This window comes from Schistocerca serialis, chromosome 8, assembly GCF_023864345.2.
Source record: "Schistocerca serialis cubense isolate TAMUIC-IGC-003099 chromosome 8, iqSchSeri2.2, whole genome shotgun sequence".
NCBI lineage: Eukaryota > Metazoa > Arthropoda > Insecta > Orthoptera > Acrididae > Schistocerca > Schistocerca serialis.
In genome coordinates, this window is record NC_064645.1 from 356829791 (window position 1) to 356854313 (window position 24523).

General features: G+C 43.2%; 1 long non-coding RNA gene across 1 annotated transcript in view; it reads left to right on the top strand.

Moving 5' to 3' along the window:
- The window catches only part of LOC126416309 (uncharacterized), a 1765436-nt gene that overhangs the window by 212883 nt on the left and 1528030 nt on the right, over nucleotides 1-24523 (top strand). The window contains exon 2 of the long non-coding RNA XR_007575433.1: nucleotides 4449-4492. This is a non-coding gene — a long non-coding RNA (uncharacterized LOC126416309). The remainder of the gene's footprint in view (nucleotides 1-4448; nucleotides 4493-24523) is intronic.

The following is a 24523-nucleotide window of genomic DNA, read 5'->3' on the forward strand; positions in this document are numbered from 1 at the left end:
TGAGTATTGCTCATCAGTGTGGGATCCGTACCAGATCGGTCTGATGGAGGAGATAGAGAAGATCCAAAGAAGAGCGGCGCGTTTCGTCACAGGGTTATTTGGTAACCGTGATAGCGTTACGGAGATGTTTAATAAACTCAAGTGGCAGACTCTGCAAGAGAGGCGCTCTGCATCGCGGTGTAGCTTGCTCGCCAGGTTTCGAGAGGGTGCGTTTCTGGATGAGGTATCAAATATATTGCTTCCCCCTACTTATACCTCCCGAGGAGATCACGAATGTAAAATTAGAGAGATTAGAGCGCGCACGGAGGCTTTCAGACAGTCGTTCTTCCCGCGAACCATACGCGACTGGAACAGGAAAGGGAGGTAATGACAGTGGCACGCAAAGTGCTCTCCGCCACACACCGTTGGGTGGCTTGCGGAGTATCAATGTAGATGTAGATGTAGATGAACGTGGGTGAAGCATGTAACACCCGGGGTGTACCATGCGACGCACCAGCCTCCCCACTGCCGCCACACCCCGAGGCAGCAGCCTGAAGACGGCTGGCCGTGGCCATCACCATGTCAACTGTTCGGAAAAAGTGGCCAGCTCCTCCTGCGTCCGTACTCAGCACACGTCCTATCCATCCTAAGAAATCGGCAATTCACTGTAGAGAGTTAAGTTATCAACTTTTAACGAGGCTGGTATTTCACTAAAGGCGGCTGATAGCTGACTAAACTATGCTTACTAGACACTTCTTGTTGGAAACAATGAAAAGAAGCACTAACTGTTCTGGACTGTATTCAAAACAAACACGAAATCTATGGAACTCTATTACTAGTACTCGAAAATTAAAGCTTTCTAAAAGCAAAAACAGACGGAGAAAGAAGTTGCCGTTCTTCACAACCACTAGAGAATTTTTGCCAAGTGACCTTCTATCTTCTTACAGTCACTCAACGACGACGTCTTCCGGTACGCGATAGCATCATTAGCAGACAACCGCAAAAGGCTCCTCAACTTGTTCGTCAGGTCGTTTGTCTGTGCAGGGAATAACAGCGTCCTATCACACTTCTCTGAGGGCGTTTCTGGCGATACTCTTGTCCCTAATGAACGTTCGCCGTAGAGGACAACGTGTTGGCCTCCATTACTTAAGAGGTTTCCGAGGCACTCACATATATGGTAAGCTATTCCATATGCTCGTACCTTTAACAGTCAGTAGTGGAGCATGTAACAAGCTGAAGGCGTATTGTAGATGACAAGTGATATTTGAGCCCATTTAGATTGGGGCTTTGTCGAAAAGGTTACATTTAAATTGCACCCATGGTTTCTAGGGGAGTACTATTGATTTTAACTTAAAGACTTTCACTCACACAGCTGTCGTTAATCACGAATCCACTGTCATTCAATACACAGTAAAATAAAGAATTAAAAAAAAAGAAACAATTAAGTCACCGAATAAGCAGCTACGGTTAGCCGAAGTTCACTGATCAGATTTTAAGTTGTTATTGATTATGAGTGGTGGTTGCGCAAATCCCACCGGCGTAGGGTGAGGGTGAAGAAGTGTCAACAGAATCAGATAGTGAGCGACGAAAACCAGACAGTAATGTGTGTCACTGCAGCCCAGTCCTAATTAGAGTACGTTTCTCAAAATGCCTGCATTGTATAGCATCTTCAACTAGTGCCCTCATGCGGATAACGCTCATGTTCGCAGCGTATCCCGATACTTGGCTCATACAGCCTCAAATCAGTGCTTTACAAACTTGGTTATTGTGGTTGTAAACTGCATGTTTTGCAATATTTGACATCTTATTTACCTAACATATTAGTGCACATATTATAAATTCATATGGTGCTGACAGAAAGTAAGAACACTTAACTCACATTACTCTTCGTATATGACGCTTTTTGTTATTACCGGTGATTCCTTCCCTTGATAACTCATTCTGTTGTTGTCACGTTGATTTTATTTTGTCTCTTTCTTTTGTTATAATTTACTTCCCGGGAGATCTCGTTTCTAGTATTCTTCTCACTACTTCCCCATTGATAATACAGTTTCTGCTGATTTTAAACGTCCGTCTCTAACACCAAATCTCTAGCGCGTCTAGCAGTTTCTACTCCTCTGTTGAAGCAAAATGCTTGCACGTTTTCTTTCCTCGTTTCCTGACTGACTTCCTTGTTGGCTTAAAGGTGTAGTTGACCTGCTGTAGTCTGTTCGCAACCTCTTTCTGCCTTCTGTCACCTCTTGCTATCTGGACTCCCAAACAGTAAAATTCTCTCTGTCTTCTACGTCATCTCATCCAATTACGAATCATAAAAATTTTAGGTCCTTCCTCAGAGTTGCGTGCCATCACTCTCGCCATCCTCTTATTTATCCTCGCACTACACAACTGCAAACGTACTCCGCACACCATGTTACAGTGTGTGCCGTCAGCAACTTCTGGTACCAAAGTCATCTCACCCTTTTCGCAGTATATACGCGAATTGTGGGTGGCAAAAAAAGGCTGTCGCTAAACGTGAGTATAATTTCTCTCAGTTTAGCACCGCATATCATCTCTCACTGCAACGCTGCGGTCATTTCGACAGACGTATGTGGCCGGAAGTGACAGATCTCCGACTCTTCTTGGAACTTAGGCTCCAGAAATTTCAGCAGGAAGTCTCTGCATGCTCTACAGCGTCATGCATAGCGTCTTATATCGCGCCTATAGACGCCTTGCAATAGCTGTTGGTGATACGGAAGATGAGTCGAGGAGCTCTCGTGGCAGATCTGCCCTTGTGCTCCATAAGTTGCTAATAGTTCCAGCTACAGTCGAGAGATGGCAATATCAAACAGACACTGAAATCATATGGTGTCAAACCAATGGATTTTTGTAAATAATAATCATCTGCTCTTAATGTAGCATCTTCTGTGTATCATTGCAGATTTTATATTTATAAATGAGTACTCCAAAATTGCTTTTTTAGTAAATTGCTTTGAAGAACCCAGCATGTTGTGACTGGTTCACGATAAAATATGTGGGAGCTCGTTTTATTACTGAAGCGGAATGGCTATGTCTATCAGCCAGTCAGAAGACATTACATCGCCCATGTTTTGTGGACTACAGTGCTGTTTTGTGTTGTCGAGAAAAAATTCGAAGCTCAACCACCGTGGCGATAGAACTCGCGTACTAGGAGCTCTGAATATATAAAATAATTATGCGAATTCATGCTGTTGTATGGACCGCGGAATGTCGGAAAGTATTCACAGACAAACCAGAAAGACGAAAGCGCGACATTCCGGATTTACTGTGTGAACTGTGACATTTTTAATACCTTTATCCGCGTAGCATATTGTACAATTCGCAACGAAGAACTGAATATTTCAATTGATCGAAATGCGGAATATTTGAGCGAGCACTCGAAAACACAGAACTTTATCATGTAAAATTTTTGACAACAGGAACGATTAAATACCGTACGCAGATTGTTACTAATGTGTGCGTGTTAATTTCGATACTGTAATTACACACTGGCAATAGTTGGGCGATATTTTTGTATCAAAGAAGGAACAATATATTGAAGAGTTCACCCGTAAACTAATATCAATTAATAACTCAAATGCCGGCTGAAGTGGCCGTGCGGTTCTAGACGCTGCAGTCTGGAACCGCGAGACCGCTACGGTGGCAGGTTCGAATCCTGCCTCGGGCATGGATGTGTGTGATGGCCTTAGGTTAGTTAGGTTTAACTAGTTCTAAGTTCTAGGGAACTAATGACCTCAGAAGTTCAGTCCCATAGTGCTCAGAGCCATTTGAACCAATTTGAGCCAATAACTCAAATTGTTATGCAATTTTTACATATAGTTATTGCTGCTAGTTCTACTACAGTTCATCTAACCGAGAAACATTTGTTGTTTTATAACACGTTCATGATAAATCTGCCACAGCTGTCGAAAACTATCATTGACCTAAGTCTTACGAAAGAAGTCGCTATAAAGTACCACGGTTTCGTGGTCTTAGCCCCATCATCAGGTGTATCTGAAATGCAGCAGCTGTACGACGTCACGTCCATGCCAAAACACTAGCACGCAAACATCGACCGCAGATGGACTACCAACTAGTTGTTTGGGCACTGACATGGCACCCTGCTTCTGCTAGACTGCATGCATTCCCGCAGGGAATTTTAAGAGAAGATGCATTTTCACACGCCGCGATTGGAAGCTGGCGTTCTTTGCAGCCACAATTTGGAATATCATTTTGACGGTCCACTTAAGGTAGATCTTAGCGTATTCGTTGTTTTGGCATGGAGATGACGTCCAACTACTGCTAGATTTCATATACACCTGACGGTAACGCTAAGAAGCCGAAACAGTGGTAGTGTATAGCGGCTTCTTTCGCGTCAGTAATAACATTTTACACCTGTGGTAGGTTTGTTTACGATGAACATATTGCAGAAAGTTGAGGGTGTCCTACAAATAAAACTTTATTTATTGTAACAGGTTTCGCGTGACTGAGCTGCAGAAGAAGAAGAGGTCACCGGAAGGTGAGTAGATATTTTTCTGTACACGTAATATAACCTCGCCGCCGCAAACGCCTCTCCAATGGCATTTGTCGGTGACGTTTGTTGAACATCTCCGTAACAGTCTCATGGCTACTACAAGATTCTCGAAGTCAGATTTCGTAAAAAAGCTCTCCACTTTTCTTTGGACGTTCTCTACGTCTCCTATTAATCAATATTCAAGAAGGGCACGAGCAAGGTCTCTGTAAGCTATTTATTTCGTTGAGGAATTAGATTTCCTTCCTATTCGATGTTAGCTGTTACTGCTTCCAGAGTGATATAGGAAAAAGTGTACTTCTTTACCTATTGCTCGCAGTACTTTACATTTATTTACGTTCAGGGTCAGCTACCAGCCCTTGCACGAGCTGTGGATCTTCTGCAGTTTCCCGCGTTCCACTACAGCGTTCCGCCGTTGAAACCAACTACATCTACATCTACATCTACATGGATGTTCTCTAGATAACACTCAAGTTCCTGGCAGAGGGCTCATCGAACCACCTTCACAACAGCTCTCTATCATTCCACTCTCGAACCGCGCCCGGAAAAAACGAACACCTTTACCTTTCCGTGCGAGCTCTGATTTCCCTTATTTTATTTTGATGTTCGTTTCTCCCTATGTAGGTCGGAGTCAACAAAATATTTTCGAATTCGGAGGAGAAAGTTGGTGATCGAAATTTCACAGCGAAAAACTCCTTTGTTTTAATGGCGTCCACCCCAAATCCTGTATTATGTCAGTGGAACTCTCTCCCCTATTTTGCGATAACGCAAAACGTGCTGTTGTTCTTTGAACTTTCTCGGTGTACTCCGTTAATCCTATCTGGTAAAGATTCAAGACCGCGCAGCAGTACTTCAACAGATGATGGACATGACGGAAAAGCGTAGTGCAGGCTGTCACTGTAGTAAATCTGTTACATTTCCTAAGTGTTCTGCCAATGAAACGTAGTCCTTGGTTTGCCTTCCCTACGAAATTTTCTTTGTGTTCTTTCCAATTTAAGATTAGATTAGATTAGATTAATACTAGTTCCATGGATCATGAATACGATATTTCGTAATAATGTGGAACGAGTCAAATTTTCCAATACATGACATAATTAAGTTAATTTAACAACATACTTAAGTTAATTTAACAACTTTTTTATTTTTTGTGTCTTTTCTATTTTTTTATTTTTATTTTTTTAATTTTCTTATAATTTTTGTTTGTTTTTTCTTTTTTTCTTAACTTATATCTAAAAATTCCTCTATGGAGTAGAAGGAGTTGTCATTCAGAAATTCTTTTAATTTCTTCTTAAATACTTGTTGGTTATCTGTCAGACTTTTGATACTATTTGGCGGTAGCGTTCTCGCTTCCCACGCCCGAGTTCCCGGGTTCGATTCCCGGCGGGGTCAGGGATTTTCTCTGCCTCGTGATGGCTGGGTGTTGTGTGCTGTCCTTAGGTTAGTTAGGTTTAATTAGTTCTAAGTTCTAGGCGACTGATGACCTCAGCAGTTGAGTCGCATAGTGCTCAGAGCCATTTGAACCATTTTTGATACTATTTGGTAAGTGACCAAAGACTTCAGTGGCAGTATAATTCACCCCTTTCTGTGCCAAAGTTAGATTTAATCTTGAATAGTGGAGATCATCCTTTCTCCTAGTACTGTAGTTATGCACACTGCTATTACTTTTGAATTGGGTTTGGTTGTTAATAGCAAATTTCATAAGAGAGTATATATACTGAGAAGCTACTGTGAATACCCCTAGATCCTTAAATAAATGTCTGCAGGATGATCTTGGGTGGACTCCAGCTATTATTCTGACTACACGCTTTTGTGCAATAAATACTTTATTCCTCAGTGATGAATTACCCCAAAATATGATGCCATATGAAAGCAATGAGTGAAAATAGGCATAGTAAGCTAATTTACTAAGATGTTTATCACCAAAGTTTGCAATGACCCTTATTGCATAAGTAGCTTAACTCAAATGTTTCAGCAGATCATCAATGTGTTTCTTCCAATTTAATCTCTCATCAATGGACACACCTAAAAATTTGGAATATTCTACTTTAGCTATATGCTTCTGATTAAGGTATATATTTATTAATGGCATCATACCATTCACTGTACAGAACTGTATGTACTGTGTCTTATCAAAATTCAGTGAGGGTCCGTTTACAAGGAACCACTTAGTAATTTTCTGAAAGACAGTATTGACAATTTCATCAGTTGATTCTTGTTTGTCAGGTGTGATTACTATACTTGTATCATCAGCAAAGAGAACTAACTTTGCCTTTTCATGAATATAGAATGGCAAGTCATTAATATATATTAAGAACAAAAAAGGACCCAACACTGACCCTTGTGGAAACCCATTCTTGATAGTTCCCCAGTTTGAGGAATGTGCTGATCTTTGCATATTATGACAACTGCTTATTTTAACTTTCTGCACTCTTCCAGTTAGGTACGAATTAAACCATTTGTGCACTGTCCCACTCATGCCACAATACTTGAGCTTGTCTAGCAGAATTTCATGATTTACACAATCAAAAGCCTTTGAGAGATCACAAAAAATCCCAATGGGTGGTGTTCAGTTATTCAGATCATTCAAAATTTGATTGGTGAAAGCATATATGGCATTTTCTGTTGAAAAACCTTTCTGGAAACCAAACTGACATTTTGTTAGTACTTCATTTTTACAGATATGTGAAGCTACTCTTGAATACATTACTTTCTCAAAAATTTTGGATAAAGCTGTTAGAAGGGAGATTGGACGGTAATTGTTGACATCAGATCTATCCCCCTTTCTATGCAAAGATATAACAATAGCATATTTCAGTCTATCAGGGAAAATGCCCAGTTCCAGAGAGCTATTACACAGGTGGCTGAGAACCTTACTTATCTGTTGAGAACAAGCTTTTAGTATTTTGCTGGAAATGAGATCAATTCCATGTGAGTTTTTGCTGTCAAGCAAGGTTATTATTTTCCTAATTTCAGAGTATATTTGCAGATTTGCGACTCGTTTCAAGACTTCCTTGCAGTCAGAGCTTAACGCGCCGCTCTTAACGGAACAAAATCGATAGATGTAAAGATAATTTCCGGAGTACTCCGTGAAAGGGTAATAGGATCTTTATTGTTTACAATGCATATGAATAATCTTCTAGAAAGCGTAGGATGCCCTTTAAGACGGTTCACATATGATGCTGTCGTCCATAACAAAGTAATGACGCCAGAAGGTATCGATTTACAGAATGACCTGCTGAGGACTGATGATTTGATCGGGCCCTGGTAGTTGACCCCAAACGTAAATAACTGTGAGGTATAGCGCGTATAGAGGAAAATAAACCAAAATGTTCTACGCGTCGGGGCGGAGAACCTCAAAAGTTTGAATATGATAGGGAAGCTGGAAAGTGAAAAGGGAAATACTGAAGCTCAGTCTAGATATAGTGGGGGGTCTATAAAACGAAATGGAAAGAAGACAAGTATTTCTGGAGAGATGAATATAGGGTATATCAACAGCAGCAGAATGCAGTATAATTTGAGTAGGATTCGTTACAAATACGAAGACTGGACAGAGAGTGAGTTACTGGGAACAGTTCAGTGACAGGGTTTTTCTCATCAGAATCGACAGCAAACCAACACCAACACCGACACTTCAGGTAAAAATGTCGACGTCGCAAACCGAAGATGAAGAGATAAAGAATGTGTATGAGGATATTGAACGGGTAATTCAAGAAGATGGAAATGTAATAATCATTGGCGATTAGAATGCGGTTTTAGTGGAAGGAGTAGAAGAAAGTGTTACGGGAGAATGAGGAATGAGCGAGGAGAAAGACTAATACAGTTCTGGATCAATATCAGTAATAGCGAATCCTCTGTTCAAGAATCACAAGAGGAAGAGGTGTAATTTGGAAATGCTCGGGAATACGGGGAGATTTCAGTTAGATTACATCGTGGTCACGTAGAGGGTCCGAAATCAGATACTGAATTGTAAGGCATACCCAGGAGCATATATAGACTGAAATCACAATTTAGTAGTGTTGAAGAGGAAGCTGAAGCTTAAGAGAATATTCAGGAAGAATCAGTACGTACAGAAGTGGGATACGGAAATACTGAGGAATGAAGTGAGCTTCATATTCTCTAGGGTGATCGATACTGCCACAAGGAAGAGCTCAGTAGGCAGCTGTATTGGGGAGTAGTGTATATCTCTAAAGGTGGCACTCACGGAAGTTGGGAAGAAAACATAGGTGCAGAGAAGGTAACTGCGAGAAAAGCATGAGTAAAACAAGAAATACTTCAGTTGATTGATGAAAGGAGCAAGTAAAAAAGTATTTAGGAAAATTGAGGGATACAGAAATACAAATCGTTACAATGAAATAAATAAGAAGAGCAAGGAAGCTAAGGTGAAATGGCTACATGAAAAACGTGAAGAAATCTAAACGCAAATGATTGTCGGAAGAACAGGCTCAGCATACAGAATAGCCAAACCAACCTTCAGTGAAATTAAAATTAAGGGTGGTAACATTAAGAGTGCGACGGCAATTCCACTGTTGAATGCAGAGGGGAAAGCCGATAGGTGGAAAGGCCTCTTTGAGGGGGAAGGTTTGTCTGATGTGATTGGAGAAGAAACTGGAGTCGATAGCGAAGAGACAGGCCATCCAATACTAGCATTAGAATGTAAATGGCATAGGAGGGCTCACGATTGAATAAGGCAGAAGGTTAGACTACATTCCATCATAATTTCTAAAAATCACTGGAGGAAGTGACAACAAAACGGCTTTTCGCATTGGTCTGTAGAATGTGCGAGTTGGGCGCTAAACTACCGACTTTCGGAAAAATGTCACACACTCAAATCCGAAGCCGAACTGATCAGTGCGAGGATTACCGCGCAGTCAGCTTAACAGCTCATGCATCCCAGTTTCTGACAAGAATAACGTACAGAAGAAGAGAGGAGGAAATTGAGGATGTGTTTGAAGACGACCGATTTGGCTTTAGGAATTGTAAAGGCACCAGAGAGTCAGTTCGGTCGCTGCGATTAATAATGGAAGCAAGACTAAAGAAACATCAAGACAGGTTCATAGGATTTGTCGACATGGGAAAGAGCATACGAGAATGTGAAATGAAGTAAGATATTCTAAATTCTGAGAGAATTAGGGGTACGCTGTGGCTAGAGACGGATAAGGCACAATACGTGCAGGAGCCAAGAGGGAATATTAAAATATGAAGATAGTAACTGTTCTCGAGAGAACAGGTACCATTGAAGACTGTGTAGCTTCTCTAGAATAAATGATAATTAATTGAAACCCTCAGCTGCCGACAGGTGTTGTTGATATACCTCGATGGCGACAGCCGAAAATGTGTGCCCCAGCCGCGACTGGAACCCGGGATCTCCTGCTTACATGGCAGACGCTCTATCCATCTTTTTTTTCTGTTTTTTTCTTTCGTTCGATATAGTTCGTTGCGTTTTGTCTGGGCGGACGTCACAAGACATCCGTTCAAGTTGATCGTTGATTCCTTGACTCAGTTTTTTAATTACAGAGAGCACGCAGCGCTCTGATCGAACACGCTTTTTTTACCTTTTTTCCCTTTATTAAAACAACCATATATGTACATAAGCACAAAAATAAAATATTGAAGTGCTGGAACTGATCAACACGAATTGTATCCTACAATAGACTGAAGAACACATTTCAATATAGTGCCATTTGTAAGCTTACAAAATAGAACATAAATAGTAAACTGACAATAGCCTCTTCAGTCCAGACAGTGACATAGAACCGAAACGCAAACATACATATAATTGATTGTCTTAACTGGAATGACATTTCTGTCATTTGATTCATAACCGTCCAAACTGAAAGTCATTTGGAGCACACAAACGGATAACAAGAGATGCTCAGGAACATAAATTATTGAAAACGTCAAAACGAAGTTAATAACACCATTGAGAAGCCGGGAGTAGTCCTAGGAACTGGTATAAACCCTTATTCGTTGTGTATTTTGTTCGCTACATAGTCTTGCATGTGATTTGTGTCCTTACCGGCATCGAGAATTACCCTACGCCTTGTTTTTCAAAAATTATGTCTAACATGTTAGCAAACATCTTCCTGAAATTTGGGTAACGTTTCATCTTCCAGCGTGCCACTCTCATGTAAGCCTCGAAACTAATGAGATTATCTTCACTATTGTGAATGATGATATATGTCACAAACTGTCCTAACATCCACATCACGGTGTTGTTCTTGGTAGCGGGGAAATGTTTCGTGTCCGGCCAGAGCAGGATCTCGGTGCAGTGGCTGGCTGGGCTGCTGCGGGTAATCAGGCCCAGCCTCTGCTGCACCCATTTGCAGTTAATGAGATGACCGCCACAAGTGAAGCGATGGCGTAAGGTGTCGACCAGGCCACAGCGGACGCATTTACCACTGTCACTTAAACCGATTCTGTGCAACCTTTCATTAGTGGGTATAACATCGTTTACCACTTTATACCATGTGGACGCCACTTCAGCAGTGTGGACAGTTAAACTTATGTTGTCCCAAACTGCCTTCCAATGAACACTCGGGTATTTAAGTTCAATGGGATTCCGGACTATTGGAGATGTCCATATTTTTAATAACATTTGCGTCGTCGGTAGATCCTGCGTGAAATAATTTCCATCAATATAGCTTACTTCAAGAAAAAAGTGCTTGACATGTCGTAGTTTGTAATGTATTTTACCTACATCAATGGGTGAATGCATATCGGTGGGTTCTAAGGTTCGGAAGAGCCAACTGGTTACACTGAGAGGATCCTTGTCCAACAAATGGGTGATTCGTTTAATATATAACGCAGTACACTTTCGGTTAATTTCAGGCATGTTTAGTCCGCCGGCATGTCTGGAAGACGTCAGCGTGGTGTATTTCACTTTGAACAGATGCCCTTGCCAGATAAATCTATTAGAGAGTTTCATCACGTGTTTGGCTTGCATCCTGGGGACTGGAAACAGTTGGGCCATATAGTACGCTTTACTGAATATATAACTGCTGAGGAGTCGCATGCGTTGGAGAATGTTAACGGACCGCCAATTGTTTTCATAGATGGCACCTTGCATTTTATTGGTGACCTGCTTCCAATTTTTCGTATTCATTTTTAGCGGGCGTTTGTCGATAATCATCCCCAGAGTGGTGTGGGTTTCGACACGCTTCGCCCAAGGTATAATAACTGCGTCGAATCCTCGAATGTTGACAAAGGTGCATTTACCGGCGTTGATTTAAGCACCGGAAGCACGACAGTATTCGTCTACCGCGGTCTTGAGGGTTGATACGTCTCCGTCGTTGCGCAATAACACTCCGACGTCGTCGGCGTAAGCACGAACCACGAAGGACGCCCCGGCGATCGAAAGGCCTGCAAGTTTGTCATGAATAGAGCGTAAGAGCGGCTCGAGCGATAAAACAAATAACATCATGGAGAGAGGGCTCCCCTGCGGCACTCCTCTTTGGACCTCGATGGGTTGAGTAAGCTGTCCATTTACGCTGATTCTGGTTGTAATGCCCGTGACGAAATGTTGCACGACATTTATAACCCGTTGCTCAAAACCACAACGCTGCAGTAGCTGTAGGAGGTACTCGTGGCGGACGCGATCAAAAGCCTTGCAAAAGTCGATAAACAGCAATGCGAGATTCACGTTAGTGACTGACGCTATGGCTATTACATCTCTATATTCCGAAAGGGGCGTCATAATAGTGCGACCAGGGATGCATGATTGATGGTTGTGAATCACTTGCTTCATTAACGGAGACAATCTGCTGTTCAGTGCTCTTGCAATCAAAATTGAGTAAAGTAATAGGTCGGAAGTTATATAAGGTTTTTCGTAGTTTGCTTTTTGGTATCAATACAATTCGGCCTTCCTTCATTTCGGCCGGCACGTCACTCCCTCGCATCACTTCATTGAGAACATCTGAAAATGAGTGTCCGATTATGGGCCAGAAGCGCACATAAAATTCCCGTGGCAAACCATCAGGGCCAGGGGATTTATTCGATGGCGAGCCAGAAATCAGTTCAAGGACTTCGTCTGGAGCAAAATCGTGTACGACCGCCGAGTTGTCCGCAGGCGTGACTACGGTGGGCAGAGCACTCACGATATCGCCGCCGTCATCACCATATGTATCGCATTGCGAGTACAGATCCGTGAAGTACCGGTAAACTGCAGTTAAGAATCTCACTCTGTCGGGTCAAACGGAGTCCATCATCTGTGTCCAGCTCCCCGATAAAAGCTCGCTTGCGATGGGCACGATGTTTTATGGGGTGATACAGCGATGCAAGTTCGTCCTCTTGAAGCGATTTTGCTTTAGATCTGATCTTCAGTCCTTCAAGCTGCGTTCGCTTTATGTCTATAAGCTCCGTCTTTATTTGTTTGATGGTCGTCAGCTGTGAGTTGGTTGGTGTCGTAGTCGCATACAACTCTCGCAGAACTGTTTGCTAAAATCAATCGTGCGTTTGACATCTTGCGCCCGTTGCCAACTGTAGTTTCTTAAGGATAATCGCATTTTCCGTTTGACCACAGCATTCCACCAGGCTATCTTGGTCGGATATCTGCAGCATTGCTTGAGACAATCCGCCCATGTCGTGGAGATGACATCTTGTAGCGCGGCATCGGCGAGAATAGAACCATTTAGGCTCCACGGAATCCTATGCCATTTAGTATGCTGTTTGGCCCGATTTATCGTGACACAAAGGGCGCAGTGGTCGGAGAAGCTAGCCGGAATGACATCGGCGTCCAGAACATGTTCGCAAATGTTCTCATAGATGTACAAACGGTCTAGACGGCTACATGCGGTGGTGGTCAGATACGTGTACTTTACCAGGGTAGGAAATTTTAGTCCCCACCCATCCTTCAGCTACAGGTGACGCACCAGATCATGTAGTTCCCTACAGTAATTAAAGTTTAGCGATTGGTGTTTCCTGTGGATCACACAGTTGAAATCACCACTAATTATCAACTGGGTTGGGTTGCGGCGTAGCAAGTATATGATGTCTTGTTTAAAGAAGCTACCTCTTTCTGATTTTAAGGTCGTTCCAGATGGAGCATAGATATTGACGAGGGTGCGTCAAAAATTTGGCAAGCTATGCCTCTACCGGAGTCCAACATTTCGATATTGCTCACTGGGATTCCGTCTCGTGATAGAATGGCCGCACCTGTACCCCCGTCCGCCACGCTGTTTACGATTGTTGCAAATCCTGATACATGAAAGCTTAAGACAGACACTTCCTGTAACAGAACTATATCAGCTTCGCACTCATAGATAAACTGCCGTAGCATTGCTAATTTTAAATCTGTCCTAACTCTATTAATGTTCAGGGACAAAAACTTATAAGCTTGACTGATGATCGTCCGAGACTTGTGGGTGATGGGAAGCGTAGGAAGCCCAGTCCATCTCACCGTCGGACTTCGAACCTACATCTGCAGGCTTTGTACCGGTTTTTGCGCTGACTTTACTTTTTGCGTTACTTCCAGCCACGGAGTCCTTTGGTTTAACTTTATTTTGCCGTCGCAAAGTCGTCCGGAGTGTCATTGAAGACGGCGGAATCGGCGAGTCATGCTGTAAGTAGTATGTGAAAGTCCTTGCTTCGGAACTGGTGACGGCAAGTCCGAAGACGCGACTTCAGTAGGCTCACTGTGTTTGTTTGGAGCCGCACTGGCTGTTTGTATACAGCTGTCCAGGTCCTCGTGTTGTTTGGAAGCAGTTTCGAGGTGGCGGCTGTTTATGTTATGCAGTTGACTGATTGCCGCCTCTTGTGTGTTGGCCACCTGCGGCGAGTCGGCAAGCGGCATCGGAACGGAATGCTGTAAACACTCGGCTGCACTCGTATTGACAGTTTCTGCGTCGGGCGGTTGAATGGGAATTTGGCGGATCGTAACTGAGCCATCCGACACATGCGTGTCCTGTGTGGGGGCACGTGACTCCGCGTCATCGGTTTGATTATTTACTACCTGGTCGCCGGAACCACTACCGTCACTTATAGTACGTCGTCGTTTGTTACCGACAGATAGTGCAACCCCGGTGGCTAAGGGGTGATTGGCCACGGATTTTTGAGGCAAAGGTGGGAAGGTTTTGTTACCGAGATCATTGTCCTCTGACACAGATGCACTCGTTTGGGAGTCAGTCACAGAAGGCGTCTGATTTTGAGTTAGGACAGCCAATGTTAATCTCTGTCGTTGTTGCAGATTGTTTCGAAGTACGACAACTCGCCGTGGGCAATCCTCTCGTAAATGGCCACTCGTGTTACAGATAAAACAAGTGCCTACTTGCCCCTCGTAAATGACATGAGCCTTATAACCACAAACCATTATATAGGATGGGATATTGGCTTTAACGGCCATGTCAACTGAGCGAACCCCACTATAACATTGGAGTTTGTGACGGCTCGACCATTTTTCGTTTCTAATCTGCCGGATGTCACCATATTTGGCGAGGACATCTTTAAGAAAACAATTCTCAACCTCAGGTGGCAAATTGAACACTCGCACTTGTTTATACTCAATGTCAGCGTAGTTATTGAAACTGTACTCACCGACTGATCACGATGTCGGAACTCTGCTTTCCCACCACTATTCACCAAAATTTTCTCCAGTTGTACCTGGTCTAAAAACTTCACAAAGAAACAGTATTCCTTTTTTGGTGAACATTTTTGGAATACAGTGATCAATAGATTATTATATTTTGACTAAAGTTCAGTCTTGATAACACCATTTATGTTTCAATGACGTAGGTAACCGGTTTCGGTTATTTTTACATAGCCATGGTCAGACCCATGGCTCCCTTAGGATGGTAGGCGGAGCTCTCCTCAGCTGCTATGATGTCAACTGATCAAGCAGTTGCAGCTGAGGAGAGCTCCGCCTACCATCCTAAGGGAGCCATGGGTCTGATCATGGTTATGTAAAAATAACCGAAACCGGTTACCTACGTCATTGAAACGTAAATGGTGGGATCAAGACTGAACTTTAGTCAAAATAAAACAGTATTCCGCCATGTCATAATATGCTGTGTGGACCTGATCGGATGTGATGCCAATAATGTCTACTATCCACTCATGGATTTCTAGAGAACTCGGTTGCACATTCCTGGAAGATTTCTCAAATGCAAATCACAGGGTATTCTTACGAGGTACACTGGGAGCCATAACTGCACTGTATGAGCGGTCGGGACCGCTGTGAGTAAATTAAGAAGCTTGTGTACGACGGTAGTGAAGAAGCACTGAGATATCACAGGTCACAATCCAAGAATTATTATAAATACTGCTTGCGGCGCTACGACTATGCGGAAGTACCGATACGTCCGATCGCTGTCGCGTCCCAAGCGGAACTCATAACACGCTGAGCTACCGTGCCGGCCACATCTGAGCCACCGAGGACACAGATGAATAGCGTGACTCCAGGGACTTACCCTTTGCAAGCGTCCCGTGAGAATAGTAAGAGTAAATGATCAAGGACGAAGTGCAAGGATTAAAAAGGGTGTAACACAGGGACGTAGTCTTTCGCCCATACTCTTCGTTCTATACATCGAAGAAGGAATGCAGGATGTAAAAGAAAGTTTCAAAAGTGGAATTAAAGTTCAAAGTAAAAGAGTATCAATGATCAGATGATGACATTGCTATCAGATAATGACATTACCATCTCCAGTGAATGTGAAGAAGAATTACAAGATCTACTGAATTCAATGAACAGTCTACTGAGTACAGAATATGGATTCGGAGTAAATCGAACAGATACGGACGGGGATTGCATTGTTGGAGATTTCAAGCGGCAGTTGCGGTACGGGAGTGAGCGTTCTATCCGCTTGAAGAAAGCATATATTCTGCAAATTATGTCTCTCGCTTGCTGATGCAGGATTTATCACTTACCAACACTTTCAGCGACGACAGTTCGCAGCAAATGGAATAGAAATTCACTAAACAACTTTCTACGATCATGCTTTATGCTAGCATTACCTACGGAATTCACAGCAGAGTACTCAGAACACTCATTGGCTGTCGGAGAATGTGTGACGTAGATGCGCAGAACAAGCCTAACTGGGCCGCCATGGCTGGTGACTCCAACTATAGCAGAAATGAGAACAGCGAGAAACTTAACATCAGGATTGATGGTCACGAAATAGATGAAGTTAAGTATTTCTGCTAACTAGGCAGTAAAATAACCAATGACGGACGGAGAAAGGAGAACATCAAAAGCAGACTGCCAGTGACGAAAAGGGTGCACCTGGGCAAGGAAATCTACTAGTATCAAACACGTGCCTTAATTTGAGGATGAAAGTTCTGAGAATATCCATTTGGAGCACAGCATTGTATGGTAGTGAAACATAGACTGTGGGAAACCGGAGCAGAAGAGAATCCAAGCTTTTGTGACATGGTGCTACCAGTAATGTTCAAAATTAGGTTGTCTGATAAGGTAAGGAATATGGAGATGCTGTGCAGAAAAAGGAATAAATGGAAAACAGTGATGGTGGTGGTGGTTAGTGTTTAACGTCCCGTCGACAACGAGGTCATTAGAGACGGAGCGCAAGCTCGGGTTAGGGAAGGATTGGGAAGGAAATCGGCCGTGCCCTTTCAAAGGAACCATCTCGGCATTCGCCTGAAACGATTTAGGGAAATCACGGAAAACCTAAATCAGGATGGCCGGAGACGGGATTGAACCGTCGTCCTCCCGAATGCGAGTCCAGTGTGCTAACCACTGCGCCACCTCGCTCGGTGGAAAACACTGACAACAAGAAGGGACAGAATGGTAGGATATCGACAAAAACATCAGGGAATAACTTCCGTGTACTAGAGAAAGCCGTAGAGGGTAACAGCTGTAGAGAAAAAGAGAAATTGGAAAACATCCAGCAAATAACTGAGGTCGTAGGTCGCAAGTGCTACTCAGAGATGAAGAGTTTGACACGGGAGAGGAAATCGTGGCAGGCCACATCAAACCAATCAGAAGACTGGTGGCTCATAATAACAAAGAAGAACCAGAGGGTTGCCAACACTCATTCTTCCCACGTGCCATTCGCTTGTGGAAAAGGGTAGGCGGGATCAGTTATTCGTACTAGAAGTTCTCTCCGCCACACACCATTTGGTGGGTTGCGGCGTATGATGATGATGTACATGCATCATCGCTTCTGGTCTACTCCTTCATGATAATCATCCGCGTCTATCAACAAAGCACCACAAAGAATATTAATTTGTTTAAAGATCGTCCAATATACATGGTAGCATTGCATTTAGTACTTAAAAATATTCAATGCCTCCAAATGTGTACTGCACTTTTGAGTCAACGTTTTGCCATCTTCGTATCCACGTAAATTATTCAGGAGCAATATACAGCTTCATTGTGCGACTTGGTGTATTATTATGCAAATCCTTGCTTTGCTGTAGAAGGCAGCTTGTTGGCGCAGCTATGATGTCTCGCGCATTTACTGCGAAACGTACTGCTGTCTCATTTACATCAGTGACGAATAGGTCTACCTTATAGTCGGTGACACGTACTTCTCCTTTACGCACAACTCAGTTATTCATAACTCCATTTTCATTTGCAGACTTATCAATTGCTTCTTCATCATCTGCTCTTTCACATACTACACCATCCAGTTCTTCTTCAGTAGGCATATTGACTACTTCAACACTTGTGTGACCCTCTTTCGTCCTGTTCACTGTACACTGAGGTAACAAAACTCAAGGCCTACCTCCTAGTATCGTGTCAGTCATCCTTTTGCGCAGCGCGATGTGGCAGGTCGGCCGGCCGCGGTGGCCATGCGGTTCTAGGCGCTCAGTCCGGAACCGCGCGACTGCTACGGTCGCTGGTTCGAATCCTGCCTCGGGCATGGATGTGTGTGATGTCCTTAGGATAGTTAGGTTTAAGTAGTTCTAAGTTCTAGGGGACTGATGACCACAGATGTTAAGTCCCATAGTGCTTAGAGCCATTTGAACCATTTTTGTAGCAGGTCGACGTGGCACACCATCAACAAATCGTAGGAAGTCTCCCGCTCCATCCACAGCCGCCCATAATTGCGAAAGTGTTTCCAGTACAGGATTTTGCGTACGAACTGACCTCTCGATTATGTAGACTTGTACGGTGGGATTCCTGTCCGGCGATCTGGCTGGCCGAACCATTTTCCCGAATGGTCAAGAATGTTCTTCAAACCATTCGCGAACAATTGTAGACCCGTGACATGGCGCGTTGTTATCCTCAAAAATTCAATCGTAGTTTGGTAACATGACGTCCGTGAATGGCTGCAAATAGCCTCATCCAGAGGGCCCAGTGCATCCCGTGGAAACACAGCCCATACCATTATGGAGTCACAACCACCAAGCATAGTGCCTTCTTTGACAACTTTGGTCCGTGACTTCGCGCGATCTGCGCCATACTCAAACCCTACGGCTAGCTCTTAACAACTGAAATTGGGACTCCCCCAACCAGGCCATGGTTTTCCAGTTTTCTAGGGTGCTACAGTTACAGTCACGAGCCCAGTGCAGAGGCTGCAGGCAATCTCGTGCTGTTGGCAAAGGCACTCGCGGCGGTCGTCTGCTTTCATAGCCCATTAACGCCGAATTTCGCGGCGCTGTCCTAGTGGATACGTACGGCGTACTCCCGGCATTCGTTTCTGCGGTTACTTCACGCAGCTTTGCTTGTCTGTTAGCCGTGAAAACTCAACGCAACCACCACTGCTCTCTGTCGTTAAGTGGAGGCCGTCGGCCACTGCGTTGCCCGAACTCTTGTCAGAGCAGTTTCATCAGCATTGTAGGTTCTTTTGAGCATAGAACTTGTTTACAATTAAGAATTAATTAAGAAAACTATCTAGGATTCCGATAATATTGTTTTGCTGAATCTAACCAACCTTTGCACGCACGTCACTCTCAGTAATATGGATAAAGGAAGTCATCACGGCGCTCCTTATGAATCTGAGACTTATCTTCGATGTTTCCCAGACACGTGGAGTGGCCTTGGCGACCGTTTAGTGCAGCCATTACAAAGAACTAGTACAGATTTATTCAACTGATATAAAATACAATCATAGACTGAGACAGAAGAGGACATTTCGAATTCAATGACCGCAATGATGTGCGGATTGCCTGCATTTTAACTGAGTTGGAAAACTTAATATGCAAATTTCCAGTATCAAATCAGTTTTGCCCATGATGTGATGCTGAAGACAATCAGATAAGACAATTTTGATAACAGCCATGCATATTACTAAAATGTTCCACGATGGCACAGACAACTAAAGAAAAAAGAGCAGTTTAATTCAAATTTTGTTTGTGGCCACTGTAATTTGGAAGTCAGGGAGAGGCACGATAAGACAACAAACTGTGAATGGGGCTGTAATCAGCTACCGTTGACTACAGTAAACACATACACTTTATTTAAAAATAAATAACTTTCAATAATCATTTTAAAAGATTTTACTACACTGACGACTGAAGGCCTTAATAATAAGGAATCAAATTTTTTATTTTTTATTTATTTTTATTTTTACTATTTTCTTTGGGCAGGGGGGGGGGGGGGAGCTTGGCTGATTCTAAGACGCAACTTCAGAATACTCAACAGCTGAAGGCCTGAATTGCCAATAAGGTGGACAGTCACACGTTAAAAATACTAAAACCATTTCTAAACAATCTCAATCAACTGTAACAAGTAATAGAGACGGTTGAAGGCATTATTAAGACAGAATTGAAAACTATTTGTCGGCTGAAAGCTGCAAGCAATGTTACAAACAATTAACGGCTGAAGGCCACAAGCAATTTCGGAACACACAACGGCTGAAGGCCTGAATTACCAATAAGGTAGACAATTACACGTTAAAAATACAAAAACACTTTTTAAAAAATAAACTTTAATAAACTGTAACAAATTGTAGTTACAGCTGAAGGCCTTATCAAGACAGAATTGTAAATCATTGGTCGGCTGAAGCCCACAAGCAATTTCAGAATACACAATGGCTGAAGGCCTGAATTACCAGCGAGGAAGGCAATTACATCTTACAATTATGACAACTTTACCAAGTAAGACGGAGTGATTACCTGAGGAAGATGACTGCAGCTGTGGGAGCGGTGAGACAGGCAGCCAACAGTAATGTTAACCTAAGGAGGGCAACTCAAACTAGAGACTGTTTAAACGCCGATCAACCTTCTTAGCAAAACCCCCTAACCTCAGATAACCTGTACAACGATGGAATAATTCTGGCGAGGGCGGACTCACAGACAGCACTGCGTCTCCAGAATTCGGTGTTTAAAACACCCAAAGGCAGAAGGAACCACTATATCCCAGGTAGACAAGGAAAACAGTTATCCATACCCCAATCAAGGAAGCTGTCAAATTACACGCCATGCCGGACAGCATCGGCATGATGAGAAAAGTGTGCTGCCGCAAAATACGCTAACCTCCAGGGCAGGCAACTGGGGCGTTAGCGGCCACTAGGCAGTAAGATAACGCTGGTTGCACTTCGGCAATAATAACAAACTAACATCAAGGAGTAGAAGGCAGCTAATAGCTTCCGCCAACCTAACAACTCCACTTGTTGCGGTTAGTCTCACCGACCCTGTGAGCAGCAACACGCAAACAACAGCGAGATCTAAAAACAGTGGAGGTTTCACTACTGGATAAGGTTCACTCAACGTCCAATTTCCTGGGTTCAGTTGCCGGCTGGTGCTCTCTATTCGACAGTGCCTGCACGCCGCCAACGGTCCCGGCATGCCGCCGCGCTGCGGACCTCCTCGCTGCTCCGTCCGAAGCCCAACTGCCTCACACACGACGATCCGGAAATATTAGCCATGGCACCAAAGATAGTATCACAGTACTGGCTATCGATAACCGCTGCTGCTGCCATTCGCGGACAAACAATACTAGCAACTCAGTAGCACCAGTAACACAACAAGGAATCAAGACGCCACTACCGCTATTACAAGACCGCAAGTTATAAACGGCAAGAACGCGCGCCGCACACGGCTCAGCCACACAGTAATGACGCTGTCAGTCCACACACCGGCGCTGCAACAACGGGAACATTTCGACGCCTTGGGTTCACTCTCGTCGATCGTCCTCCATACAGTCCCGACTTGGCCCCATCTGATTTCTACCTGTTTCCAAAACTTAAAGAACACTTTGGCGGACTTCTTCTTGATAGTGCTGAAGCGTTGAAAGCTGTTGTGATTTTGTGCCTCCGACACCAAAATAAAACATTGTACAGTGACGGCATCAAGAAACCGGTCTCTTGTCTCTTGCTCACTGAAATGTGTTCGTTGCCAGGGTGACTGTGTTGAGAAATGAATATGTGGACATGAACAATGAAGATTCAGACAGTTAATAAAATGTTTCATTGAAAAAGCTCTAAGAGTTTTCTCATAAACTGGGAAGCATTACTTTTCCGCACGCCCTCGTGTTGGTTGGTTGGTTGGTTTGGGGGAAGAGACCAAACAGCGAGGTCATCGGTCTCATCGGGTTAGGGAAGGAGGGAGAAGGAAGTCGCCCGTGCCCTTTCAAAGGAACCATCCCGGCATTTGCCTGGAGTGATTTAGGGAAATCACGGAAAACCTAAATCAGGATGGCCGGACGCGGGATTGAACCGTCGTCCTCCCGAATGCGAGTCCAGTGTGCTAGCCACTGCGCCACCTCGCTCGGTCGCCCTCGTATTAAAGGTTTTTGGAGAATATTAATTCTGCCATTACCGAGTTGTAAGATGAGTGAAATGGTGTATATTTCTAAAACTACAAGTAGTTACATAACTTGCAGATGTTTAAGCCTACTTCGTCGGTCGTGCAGCATCATGTATGTTGAAACGAAGATTATATACTACGATGGTTCATATATTTACAAACGATTGAGTATTTTTGACGCCACAATGATTTTCCCTGTTTTGAAACTGGGAATTCTTGTTATTTGCCAGTAACTAACAAAATTTTTTAAACTTGAAACTGTATTTTCGCAATGCTTTTTAATTTTATTTTACGTACTTACTATTATTGTGTAGGACGGTAATAATGTAACACGCAGAGTAACAGTATTGACAGAATTTTCCCGATTGGAACTCTTTTGAATTTGAATAGATCATTTGTTCCTAGGCTTGTAACCATGTTGTTCCCTGGAAAAATTTTTCACATTTGAAAGAAATCTGGTTTTTCAAGGTAATTTTTGTAATTCAAGCATACATAAAATGAATACTGAATTAGAAAATACATTAAACTTCTGTAACAAATTGAGCAGAGGCGAAAGTCTGGAAGCGTCCCAAAGAACAATTCTCCCCTACTATTCCAGCTCAACGTTTGAAGTCCTTATTGTTGTTGTGGTATTCAGTCCAAAGACTGGTTGTTCGTCTCCGAAGAACTACTGCAACCCTGATCCTTTTGAATCTGCTTACCGAATTCATCTCTTAGCCAACCTATACGATTTTTACTCCCGCACAGTTACTTCTGTTACTAAATTGGTGATTCCTTGACGTCAAAGAACGTGCGTCATCAACTGATCCCTTATTCTAATTATATTGTGTCCCAAATCTCTTTTCTCCTAAATTCTATTCAGTACCTTCTCGTTAGTTATGTGATGTATCTACCTGTTGTTGTTGTTGTTGTGGTCTTCAGTCCTGAGACGGGTTTGATGTAGCTCTCCATGCTGCTCTATTCTGTGCAAATCCACCTCCGAAATTGGAACTTATTTTTCCTTCTTCGGCAAAGAATTAGTACCAGTATTTTGCAACCATGATCTACTGAACTGATAGTTCGGTGATTTTCACACTTATCAGCAACTACTTTGTTTGGATTTGGAATTATTACATTCTTATTGAAGTCTAAGGGTATTAAGCCTGTCTCATAAATCTTTCACACCAGATGGAAGAGTTTTGTCATGGCTAGTTCTCCCAAAGCTTTCAGTAGTTCTGACCGAATGTCGTATACGACAGCGGCCGGGTTTCGACATAGGTGTTTCAGCGCTTTGTCAAATTCTTCTCACAGTATCGTACCTCCATCCTCATCTTCACCTACGTCCTCCTCCATTTCTATAATATTGCCTTCAAGTACATCTGCCTTGTACGGATCCACTGTACACTCCTTTCACCTTTCAGCTTTTCCTTCTTTGCTTAGGACTGGTTTTCCATCTTGGCTCTTCATTTTCATACAACTGCTCCTCTTTCTTCAAAGACCTATTTGATTTCTTTGTAGGCGGTATTTATCTTTCCGCTACTGATATATGCATCTAAATCACTCCACTGATCCTCCATCCATTCCTGTTTATCCATTTTTCTCTGCCATGCAAATCTCATTCTTTGGAAGTTTGTTTTTCTCTTTCGCCTGCTTCATTTACTGGAGCGTTTATGAAGTAGTTAAGACAACAGTCATCGAAAGAATTCTGAGAAATGCTTCAGTGATCTAAAACGAACCGTATAGATCGTAGTCAATATGGAAGTGTAAGACAGATCATCTGAGGAACAAAACAGAAATAATAGGAAGAAATGACAGCTAGTTTACAGAAAATGATACTGGATAAATTTCGCGGACATACGTACGGTAGTTATTGTGAGTCAGTTCTGCTCCCAAAATCATACACTGATGAGCGAAACCGTTTTAGTGACTATCCTCCGCGAAACTGAATACCACTTGGGCTCTATATGGGACTTGACTACATAACCGGAGCAGAGACGAATGGGGGAAATCATTTTAGTAATCAAGCGGGCTGACACAGAGGAAAATCATTTACTTAGACGACGTTGAGAAGGGAACGACAACCTCAGAGACATTGAAACCGGTTGGATGTTCGCTTGCTACTGCTGTGTGCATCAGTGGAAAGTGGTGGAAAAATGGTGAAACCACGAATACGCGGCCAAGTGTTGGACGTCCATATCTTATCACAGAATGTGAACCTCGGAGCCTTGCCCACAATCTAACGCAGAGTAGTTGATGATCTCAGGACGATGTGACAACAGAGTACCGGCTTAAAACAGGCGCAAGTGTTTCGAAACACAGCGATGAGTGCACGTTGTTGAACATGGAGATCTGCAGTAGACGACCCCTGCGTGCTCTCACTTTGACCCAACGAGCACGTCT